This window comes from Staurois parvus, unplaced genomic scaffold (genome assembly GCF_062004578.1).
Source record: "Staurois parvus isolate SC_StPar_1 unplaced genomic scaffold, SC_StPar_1.0 ptg000439l, whole genome shotgun sequence".
Taxonomy (NCBI): Eukaryota; Metazoa; Chordata; class Amphibia; order Anura; family Ranidae; genus Staurois; species Staurois parvus.
Window position 1 is genome coordinate 2,663,556 of NW_028318235.1, and position 12,504 is coordinate 2,676,059.

Consider the following 12,504-nt stretch of genomic DNA (forward strand, 5'->3'; position numbering starts at 1 on the left):
CAATACAATGTTACCATAGTAACCCTGAACTACTCTGGGCAAGTGATCAGTATTTTTTTTTCTTTTTTACACATGATTGCAAATACCAATGTATTTCATTGATATTTGCAATCATTGTTTGTGAATTAAACTGATTCATTCAGTCTTTTATTGTGATTAGCTGTGATTGGGCAAAGCTGATCACATGATGGGCTGTGATTGACCCTGTCTGTATCATGTGACTGCCTTGAGCAGTCACAGCTTACAACATAATTGTATACAATGGATGGCACGACAGGAAGACATCCATTGTATACAATCGACATTTGATCTGCTGTGATTGGTCACAGCGGTCACATGACAATGGCAACAGGCCGGTGTAGTGATATGTCATTGGCTGTGTCCTGTGGACACAGCCGGTGACAGATTGTGCTGCTGCGTGGCCCCATGAGCGGCTAGTTTTGACAGGATGTCATATGACGCCCCGATACAATGGTGAGTGTCCCACCCTGCCATCAATCTGCTATAGGCCTGAGGGAAGGTGTTAAACTTAGTTCCTTATCTGCATTAAATTAGCCTCAGAACCTGTGTGATTAATATGTGTTTGGTTTTAAAGGGATGAGGTGGCAACCCTATCGCTCACCAATGGCTGCATTGCTCTCTGGTGTTACTGCACCCTATAACAATGTGATATTCAAGGCAACTTCCTTGTTCAATCAAACAAAATACACTGCTCCAGGACAATTCCGTGTTCCATTACCATACACACACTAAATTCCAGGTGCTGGCTCTGTCCACAGCAGACTCCAATATTCCAAAAAACATCCGCTGGCAGCACAGCCAGTAAAATCACCTTTTTTTTCTTCTAATAGCATATTCCACAAATATGACAGGGATACAGGTCTGCAGCTAATGCGTTTCACACTCCACTAGTACTTATTCATGAGCTATGTCTAAGCACTAGTGGAGTGTGAAACGTGTTAGCTGGAGACCTGTATCCCTGTCATATTTGTGAAATATGCTATTAGAAGAAATAAAGGTGATTTTACTGGATGTGCGGCCAGCGGATGTTTGTTTGTATATTCCTTGTTCAATCATTTTTGTTCTCCTAAATATAATTTATTGTGGTAAAAATCAGTACAAGTGCAGATGGCACAATCAAAACAGCAATGAACAACAAAATGCTATAAGCAGTACAGTGTTTTGAGTCAACAGCAACATCAGTGCATATAGGAACAAATGACAAAAAAGCTGGAGATATGCAATTACCAGCAGGTAAACCATATAGCAAACCCAAGGGGCAGTACGTGTATAGTTCCAGGATCCCAATTCGGAAAAGCAAGGGAAAGGAATGAGAGAGGGACAAAAGGGGTGTTAAAATAAGGTAATGAGGAGAACTTGGGGGGTCTAGGGGAGATGGGATGCCCAAGTAACTGCAAACTTGAGGACAAACTTCTTAGCAACCTCTATGTTGTACAAAATAATGTGAATCCAAAGAAAAATATAGCACTGTCTCTTTTAAGGAGCACTGAAGTTCCCTTGGTGTATCTCCTCAGACTCTAGATGAATCCTTCTCTTCACCCAGCTGCACTAAGGGTATCCCTTGGCAATTCCAAGAGCTAACATTTAAAGCGGAGTTCCACCCAAAAGGAGAAGTTCTGCTTTAAAGATTGGTACTCCGCTCCACTTTAAGGATTGTCACCTTTGGGGAGCGGAGGGGGGAACAGGTACCCGAATTTGATGGGTACGTGTACCTCTTCAAATAGTATAGTAATACATGTGGATATTTGAAGAGGTACACATGCATATTTTGTACTGTGGTTGTGCATTTCACATTTAAAGTGACACGTGGATATCTGAACAAGTACATGTGGATATTTTTTGTTTCCAAACATTGGGCACAATTCACTAAAGCTTATCACATGAGTTAAGACAGTCACATGACCACATATCGCATGCGATACTGAAAATGTCAATTCACTATTGCTAGTATGCGGTGTTTAACGAAAATAGCAAAAACGCTCAGTAAATACCATATAAGAAGAACTTAAAGTTAACTCACAAAATGAAATAAATAATTAAATGCCTGCGGTAATTAAAGCGGAGTTCCACTCACTCTGTAAAAATAAAAGTCAGCAGCTACAAAAACTGTAGCTGCTGACTTTTAAAAGAACAGCCACTCACCTGTCCCACGATCACGCGTTGCCCCCGCTGCAGCCCGTTTCACCGGCTGTCCTGTATTGCAGGAGGCCGGCATCTTCAGTGTGGGCACCCGGCTGTGACAGCTTGTGGCTTCACAGGCGGGTGCCCATTGCACATGCGCGAGTAGCGCTGTGCTTTCTGAATGGCTCCGTCGTCTTCTGGGACCTGTCACGTGTCCCACAAGACTTCGGGGAGGGAGGGTAGGAGGACAACTTCCGTTTCCGATCATCTAGGCAATCGCAGCGGAAGTGGGTGGGGGTACCTGTCAAATTCGGGTACCCGTTCCCCCCTCTGCTCCCCAAAGGTGCCAATCCTTAATGGGGAGCGGGGGACCAATCTTTAAAGCAGAACTTCCCCTTTTGGGTGGAACTCTGCTTTAAGTAGTGGTCCAGACATGCAGCATGTACTGTATCTGTCAGTACTCTCAAGGGTTGTTAAGGAATGGGAGGACGCCGAGTCCCTAACAACCTATGAGTCATCAGCTGTCAGTGGTTCCCCACTGACAGTTGAATGTAAAAGAAAACCAAAAAAAAAATCAAAGCGGGTTCCCCCCCTTCATCCATCCCCTTCATCGGGTCTGGTTTGGATTTTGAGGGGAACCTCCACAACAAAATGTAAAAAAAAATGGCGTGGGGGTTGTCACAATCATGCCCACAGGGAGAGGTGCGGTTCTCTATTTTGCTCCAAATTTCTGCATTGTGGTATTTCTCTTAAACTAATATGCAGTCACCTGAGAGGGAGAGGATGGTGGCACAGGAGGAGATAGCTGTGGGGGATGGAGTGGTAGGAAGAGTGGAGGAGGTCGGAAAGTTAGCAGGGGGCGGGGTAGGCTTCCCTGAAGAGATGGGTTTTCAGGGTGCGCCTAAAGGAGAGGAGAGGAGAGTAGGTGATAATCTGATGGGTTGGGGCAGGGAGTTCCAGAGGATGGGTGACACCCTGGAGAAGTCCTGGAGGCGGGCATGGGAGGAGGAGACCAGGGAACTAGAGAGAAGAAGGTCTTGTGAGGAGCGGAGTGTGCGTGCTGGGCGGTACTTGGATATTAGGTCAGTGATGTAGTTCGGGGCAGTATGGTGGACAGCTTTGTACATCAGCGTTAGGATTTTGAATTTGATCCGTTGCGCAATCGGAAGCCAGTGGAGGGATTGGCAGAGGGGGGTGGCGGAAACGAAGCGGTTGGAAAGGTGAATGAGTCTGGCAGACGTATTCAGGATGGACTGAAGCGGGGATAGCCAGCGGCAAGGCAGGCCAGTGAGGAGAGAGTTGCAGTAGTCGAGTCGCGATATGATGAGGGAGTGGATGAGCTGTTTAGTGGTTTCTGGAGTTAGGAACGTGCGGATTTTGGCGATGTTGCGGAGGTGGAGTCTGCACGAGTTTGTTAAAGAGTGGACTTGGGGCTGGAAGGATAGGTTGGAGTCCAAAATGACACCAAGTACTCTGGCCTGCGGGGCGGGTTTGATGGTGGCGTTGTTGGACATGATGGAGCAGTCAATGGGGGGTGGTGTCCGGGCTGGAGGGAAGACAAGAAACTCTGTTTTGGTGAGATTCAGTTTAAGGAAGTGGAGCGACATCCAGTCTGATATGTCGCTCAACAGGTGTGTGATTCGGGCTGAGACCGAGGGGTGAGGTGGGGGGTTGAGAGATAGATTTGTGTGTCGTCGGCATAGAGGTGGTAGTTGAAGCCGTGAGAGTGTATGAGTTGGCCAAGGGAGGAGGTGTAGATGGAGAAGAGAAGGGGCCCGAGGACAGAGCCTTGAGGGACCCCAACAGAGAGAGGGAGGTGGTGGCATTATAGGTAACGCTGAAAGAGCGTTGTGACAGGTAGGATGAGAGCCAGGAGAGAGCAGAATCTCTGAGGCCGAGGGAGTGTAGTTTTTTGAGGAGGAGGGGGTGGTCGACTGTGTCAAAGGCCGCAGAGAGGTCAAGGAGTAGGAGCACTGAATAGTGGCCATTAGCTTTGGCGGTTAGCAGGTCGTTGGAGAGTTTGAGTAAGGCAGTTTCGGTGGAGTGTAGGGGACGGAAGCCGGACTGTAGGGGATCGAGGAGGTTGTTGTCGTTGAGGTGAGAGCATAGGCGGGCGTAGACTGGGCGCTCGAGGAGTTTAGATGTAAATGGGAGCAGGGAGATGGGTCTGAGGTTGTTCGGGTCATTGGGGTCCAGGGAGGGCTTTTTAAGTATGGGGGTGATGTGTGCATGTTTCAGAGGGGAAGGGAAAGTGCCGGAGGAGAGGGAGAGATTGAAGATGTGGGTGAGGGAGCGTAGGATGGAGGGGGAGGGAGGTTGTAGGAGTTGTGAGGGGATAGGGTCGAGGGGGCAGGTGGTGAGGCGGGCATCAGAGAGGATCTTGGAGACTTCTTCGATGGTAGTAAGGTCAAAGGTGCGGAGTGTTGGGGGAGCTTCAGTATGAGGAATGTAGGGTGGGGTGGGAGAGGAGGTCAGAGCAGTGGTGGGGCCGTGGGAGAGGGGTGTAGAGGGGGTAGCTGAGTGAGGGGGAGGGGGGTTGGAGGGAGTTTGAGCAACAACGAAGTCCCTGTGGGTTATGTCGAGGGGGAGGGGGGATGAGGGGGTAGCTGTGTGAGAGGGGACGGGTTGAGAAGGTAGTGAAGATACTGGTTGATGTTGTGTAGAAAAAGACGCTGTGAGTTTTTGTGAGTAGTCAGACAAGTGAGGACCGTCTTCGATATAACATCTATCAGACAGAAAGCAAAGGAGAATCTCGCAGCAACAACGAAACCCAATGCGAGACCAAAAATCCCTTTTTTAGCTCATCAGATTTGAAACTGCTTAACTCCAGGCATTTATTTGGCAAGTACTTATTTGGCTAAACTTCTTTCTGTTATGTGTTTGCTGTGCTGTTGTGCTCTGTGTATATATATATATATATATATATATATATATCCCCTCCCTCCTAGATTGTAAGCTCCGAAGAGCAGGGCCCTCAATCCCCTCATGTTTTGCATTGTATTGGTATTGTTCTGTCACATGTTCTGTCCCCCTTTGTAATGTACAACGCTGAGCGAACTATTGGCGCTTTATAAATACTGTATAATAATAATAATAATATATATATATATATATATATATATATTGGTTACATCTTCTTTCTGTAAATATTTCTACTGCACCCTTTTGACCTTTTAGTAATAAATCTTACTTTCCAAAAGTGTTGAACTGTTTCTATAGCTTCTGAATGTAACTTATGAGTCCCTGCTGCTGAAGAACGCTACTACGAGTATTTAACCCTCTGTATAACCGGTCTGTAGAGATAGCGGAATACTGGCGGTTAACCAATAATCCTAGTGTATTGCTGAGTTTCCTCTTTCTCTGTATAAAAAGGAGGTGGTGGCAGTGTGAAGGGTTAATTGCATAATTAACCTGACCCAGTAACAATCGCATTCAGGCTGCCAGTACGTCGATCGTGGTCCAATTAACGGGAACATCTGTGTGCAGGGTGCAGCTGGGTGTGGCATTGTTACGCACGTGACAGCACGGTTTTAGATTGGCTAGTCCTTCGGTCATGAGTTTGGTAAAAAAGGGCTCGGGTCTGACGCCGCGCCCGTCACATATTGTTGGCAGTGTATGTGGGATAGTTGCATTAAGAGTTTCAGTGCAGTGATAAAAATTGGCTCTGCACTGAAGGATTGTAACGTTTGTGGAAACAGTCCTTAGAAACAAGCGGTGCATATTTTATATATATATATATATATATAGAGAGAGACAGACATATAGCAACAGCTCCTTTCTTTTTCTACTTTTTATTCTATCTTTGCTTGCAATTATGTCTGGGGCAGCAGAATACGAGAAAATGAGAAAAAAATTTTTGAAGGCGGAATGTACCTCACGAGGATTGGACGTCGGTCGCAAAAATCGTGAATATTTGATTCGAGACCTATTGGAGCATGATATCCAAGCAGAGCAGAACTCGGGGGAACTTGACCATGACGGGGTTCCCGCTACATCCGATCCCAGTGGCTCAGAGACGGCCTCGCAGGATAGGCATACAGAGACTGACACTGGAGGATCACCGAATGTTATCACACCACCGCCCAAGCAGGCCAGCACCGGAGTGCCTGTAACCAGCAGAGACTCTCCTCAGATGCAGGAAGCCCTGGAACGCATCAAGGAGACAGATCCTGAGGCATACCTGTGGTTCATGGACCGAGAAGCTGCGGAATGCCAGGCTGACCGAGAAGCTGCAGAACGCCAGGCTGAGAGAGAGGCTGCGGAACGCGAAGCAGCGGCTGACAGAGAAGCTGCGGAACGCCAAGCTGAAAGAGCGGCTGAGAGAGAGGAGGTGCAGAGGGAAGCTGATCGTCAGCACAAGCTGGAGATGGCGAGGCTCCAGCCACAGCAACAGGTGCAGAACCCCGGGTCCCTAGAACACAGGGACGCCACTCTGGTTGTGGGCACAGCTGCCAAGTTTCCAGTGATGGACAAAGATAGTGACATTGTATTTACTGTCATTTGAAAAAACGTGCCGTCAGTACCATGTGCCCCCAACTCAATGGGCTCGGTACCTGACCCCAGAGCTACGAGGCAAGGCCCTCGATGCGTTTGTTGAAATGCCAGAGCGGCAGGACAACGATTATGAAGCTTTAAAAGATGCCATCATCCGGAAGTACCAGATGACCCCGGAAGTACTAGATGACCCCGGAAGTGTACTGCAAGCGGTTTAGGTCCATGCAAAAGGGACCTGGGACTCCTACACGGATGTGGCGAGTCGCTTATGCACCACATTCCGACAGTGGACTAAAGGACTGAAAGCTGACTCCTACGAGTCTTTGGAGGATCTCATGATACGAGATCAGCTCTTGCATATATGCCCGGCAGACGTCAGACAGTTTGTCTTAGAGAACCAGCCTCTGCTAAAGCTGCAGCCGATTTGGCAGATACCTTTGTCCACACGTGGGTGTCTGACCCTCGCAAGGCTCCTCCAAATGGCTGGAAAGGAGGGAAATCGCCCATAGAAACCACTCCTAAGCCGGTGAGTCAAGATCCCCCTCAACCAACACCTGCAGCGCCTGGGGCCAAGCCATTCCTGACTGACAACCGCAGATGTTTTACCTGTGGAAAAGCCGGACATCTCAGGACGCAGTGTCCTGAGCAGAAGCAGACGACATCATCTGGCCAGCCAGCAGCTCTTCTTCTGTGCTGTTTGTCGGCAGGAAAATGCGGTAACTCCCGCCAACTTGCAGCCAGTCACTGTGGGCAACCGGTCTGTAACTGGTTTCCGGGACACCAGAGCAGAAGTCACCTTGATCCGGCCAGGAGTGATTAAGCAAAGGAACCTCATCCCAGGAAAGTTCCTTACCCTCACGGGAGTTGGGGGATCCGTTCACACATGCCCTGTGCAAAGGTATTCATCGACTGGGGGATGAGGGAGGTGGGGGTCTCGGATGAAATTCCCACACCTGTTCTGTTGAGTGCCGATTTGGGTACTCTTGTGTCCTATTACGCCCCTGCCGAGAATACCCGGAAGGCCACCCTGGAACTCTCTGGACATGCCGAGGTACTGTGTGCAGAAGTTGGGGTAATGTCTGGGCAACCTGTGGATGGACAGAGGGAGGGGGCTGGGAATGGAGTGGGGTGGGGTGGCAAGATTCTTCATTAGCTGGAGAACGAGAGGAAATCACCTTGCATGGGGAGGTATCGAACTCATGTGTCATGGACATTAGAAACATACCTGTTGATAATGATGATGATGAAGCTGATATGATAATATTGATGATGTTGATACGGTCAATGATAGTGATGATAGTGATGATGATGATGATGATATTGATAATGTCAATCACGTTGATGATAAGGTTGGTAATGCTAATGATGATAATGGTCATGAGGATAAAACTGATGCATTTTCAGTGTTGGGGGTCAACCACAGTGCTGTGAAGGGGGCAGAGGTAAAAACTCTGAGGGCGTAGCAAAGGGATGGTCTGAGTAGGCCTGTTCCTTGCCCAGGCCCAGAGGATTCGACTTTGATAAGTGTCCAGGCGTTGTCCGGGCATGGTACTGGACAGCCGGCTGGGGCTTGTAGTTCCACGTGTAAGGCAGCACTGGAAAGCAATTCACACATGGACCTCAGCAGCCAGATAGCTGTGAGCTTCCCTGCTGAGAAAGGTAAACAAAGGCCTGAGAGGGAGACTGAAGGCATGTCACATGATCTGACCTGTCCTGGTGTGTCACCAGGCAGACAAACGTGTCCTAGGCAGTGACAGCACACCTGGATTGGAAGTGCGAGGGGCCTCATTGGAGTTGATCAGCGGATCTCCGAGAGGGGGCTGCGGCCTTCAGCTCCAATCACCTCTCCTTTCCATTCAAGTACAGAAGCTGCTGGCAAGGCCTAGGAGAGATGGTGACAGAGTTCAGGAAAACCCGGGGAGAGCTCACCATGCTGTTCATGAGTTGGACGGCAGGGTGTATCTTTCCCCCATGCCTTCAGCCAACCTCATCTCACAGGAGGTGCAAACTGAACGGGCCAAAGAGACAGAGGGAATGGTGCCGTCAGGAATCCAGGGGTCATCTAGAGTCTGGACATCCCCGGTAGTCTCGGTCCCCAAACAGGATCAGATGGCCAGACTTTGTGAGGACCTTGGAAAACTGAGCGCCGGCCCTGTGGTTGTGGCCTACCCCATGCCTAGGAGCCATGAGGTAATGAAGGGGCCCGCTGTCTAACCATCATGGACCTGAACAGAGGGTCTGGGCCACCATCTCTAACCCAGGAGGCTCAGGACGAGTCAGCCTTCACCACCCCTTGTGGCTTGCCTGAATTTCCGGGAAAGATACTTGGGGTTGAGAACGCACCAACCACCTCCCCAGGGTCAGGAATGGCCTACAATGTGGAATGGGACTGGGTGCAGTTGCCCACTTTAGGGGCCTTGCGGTGTTTGGCCCTGTCTGGGAAGAGCAACTCGGACCCCTGTCACTAGTCAGGCGCGAACTGCCCATGCCTAGTCTGACAGTTGAGAATGGTAACTGTCAGAGGGGCATGTCAGTGGTTCAGCTTTGGGAACCACCGGTAGGAAGAGACCCCCAGAGTTCTGGGAATGGGAAGACTGAGGCAGTTATGGCCTGGCCGACTCCCCAGGTCAAGAAGCAGGTTTCATCAGTCTTGGATGCAGCTGGCTACGGTAAGATGCCTGGGTGCAACTATCATGGCTCAGCTGGACCCATGACTGACCTAGCAGACAGGAAACTGACGGAACTGGTGTCCTGGATGCTAGCAGGTAAAGAGGACTGTTCATCTTTTAATGAAGGTACCTGTGGACACATCTGGGAGGTGGGTTCCAGAATTCGCCTGTCCTGTTCACACAGGCGCCACTACCTTCGGGTCAGATGTAGTCCTGGTTTAGAGGAAGGAGATGGGAGAGGGAAAGCTCACTCTCTACCTCGACAAAAAGCTACATCTCAATATGTTAGCGGATGACACCCCTGAGCCGAAGTGTTTTGTGAACAGGTGGGCACCCCGGCAGTCGCCACGGTATCCGGATAGTCACAGCTGACTGGTGTTCCCCCGTGACCACTCACTTGGTCGGCACAACAGAAGGAACCTGGTTCTCCTGCAGTGCAATGGCACCCTGCCAACCCAAGGTGAACCTCTGGGCAGAGGTCGGTTGCGTCAGGAGGGAAATTGTAGTCCCCTCCCATGCAACCACCTGAGGGGGGAGGTGTCACAATCATGCCCACAGGGAAAGGTGCGGTTCTCCATTTGTTGTTCCAAATTTCTGCATTGTGGTATTTCTCTTAAACTAATATAAAGTCACCTGAGAGGGGGAGGTGTAGTATCGTGCATATAAGAGCCAGGCGCAGGTTCTCCCTGTAGGAAGAAGGCTTCATGTATCTCCTCATTCCCCCTCCCTCAGGAATGCAAGCAGCGTATGATGCTGAGCCCTGCCTAACAAATCCTCTGCCAAATAAGGTAGTGAAGATACTGGTTGATGTTGTGTAGAAAAAGACGCTGTGAGTTTTTGTGAGTAGTCAGACAAATGAGGACCGTCTTCGATATAACATCTATCGGACAGAAAGCAAAGGAGCAACAACGAGACCCAATGCAAGACCAGAAATCCCTTTTTTAGCTCATCAGACTTGAAACTGCTTAACTCCAGGCATTTATTTGGCAAGTACGTATTTGCCTAAACTTCTTTCTGTTATGTGTTTGCTGTGCTGTTGTGCTCTGTATATTTATATATATATATATATTGGTTACATCTTCTTTCTGTAAATATTTCTACTGCACCCTTTTGACCTTTTAGTAATAAATCTTACTTTCTAAAAGTGTTGAACTGTTTCTATAGCTCCTGAATGTAACTTACGAGTCCCTGCTGCTGAAGAACGCTACTATCAGTATTTAACCCTCTGTATAACCGGTCTGTAGAGATAGCGGAATACTGGCGGTTAACCAATCATCCTAGTGTATTGCTGAGTTTCCTCTTTCTCTGTATAAAAAGGAGGTGGTGGCAGTGTGAAGGGTTAATTGCGTAATTAACCTGACCCAGTACAATCGCATTCAGGCTGCCGGTATGTCGATCATGGTCCAATTAACGGGAACATCAGGGTGCAGCTGGGGGTGGCATTGTTACGCACGTGACAGGGCGGTTTTAGATTGGCTAGTCCTTTGGTCACGAGTTTGGTAAGAAGGGCTGGGGTCTGACACCGCACCCGTCACAGGGGTCCCCCCCCAAAATCCATACCCCAGACCCTTGTCTGAGCATGCAGCCCAGCAGGTCAGGAAAGAGGGGGACGAGAGAGTGCCCCACCCCTCCTCCTGAACCATACCAGGCCACATTCCCTCAACATGGGGGTGTGCTTCGGGGCAGGGGGCCCCCCCAAAGCACCTTGTCCCCTTGTCTTCCCCACAACCCTGGCCAATGTTTGTGGTGGTCTGCGGACGGGGGGCTTATTGGAATCTGGAAGCCCCCTTTAGCAAGGCTTTGACAAGTCCTTTATTAAAAAAAGGAAAATAAAAGAATGTCCCCCGAAGTAGATCCAACATCAATCACGATGCCCGCAGCCGACCCAAAAAAGAAAAAAAAAAAAAGGCTCAGCTTCCAACGCTGGCTCCCGGCCATCTTGACTGCTCCGCTGGCTTGACAGTTCTTAAATATGTAAGGGGTGGGGCCACCCAGTGACATCACACATGTGACTCTGCCCCCCGTGTGACATCATTGATCCAGCATGCCCTGGCGGGGGTCTACTTCGGGTGACATTCTTTTATTTTCCTTCTTTTAACCACCTCAATACTGGTCACTTTTACCCCCTTCTTGCCCAGACCAATTTTCAGCTTTCAGCTCTCTTACACTTTGAATAACTACTCAGTCATGCAAGGCTTGTACCCAAATGACATTTTTGTCCTTTTTTCACACAAATAGAGCTTTCTTTTGGTGGTATTTAATTAGCACTGTTTTTTTTCTCTGTAAATTAAAAAAGACCAAAACATTTGAAAAAAATGCATTTTTCATCGTTTCCGTTATAAAATTTTATAAATAAGTAATTTTTCTTCATAAATTTAGCCCAAAATGTATACTGCTACATTGCTTTGGTAAAAATAATCCCAATCGGTGTGTGTTATTTGGTCTGTGTGGAAGTTATAGAGTCTTCAAGCGATGGTACCAATCATTGAAAATTGAACACACCTGATCAAACCTGATGTATTGATGGCCTATCTCATTTCTTGAGACACTAAAAAGCCAGGACAGTACAAATAACCCCAAAATAACCCCTTTTTGGAAATTAGACATTCCAAGGTATTTAGTAAGATGCATGGTGAGTTTTTTGAACCTGTAATTTTTTTCCCACAATTCTTTGGAAAATGAAGAAAGTAAATAAAATTAGTTTTTTTTCACACAACTGTTATATTAACAGGTTATTCCTCTCACAGCATATGCATACTTGCAGCTTCACTCCAAAACACATTGTGCTGCTCCTCCTGAGTATGGGGAGACCACATGTGTAAGACTTTTCCACAGTCTGGCCACATACAGAGGCCCAACATCCAAGTAGCACCTACAAGCGTTCTGGAGGCATAATATACACCTCATTTCCTGACTACCTATCACATTTTTGAAGGCCCTGGAGCACCAGGACAATGGAATTACCCACAAAATGACCCCATTTTGGAAAGTAAACACCCCAATGTATATTCTATGAGGCATAATGAGTCTTTTGAACATGGAAAGAAAATGAAAATGTATTTTTTTTACACAAAGTAGTCCATTTATAAGATATTTCTAACACATAGCATGTACATACCAAAAATTACACCCCAAAATACATTCTGCTACTCCTCCTGAGTATGGGGATACCACATGTGTAAGACTTTTCCACAGCTTG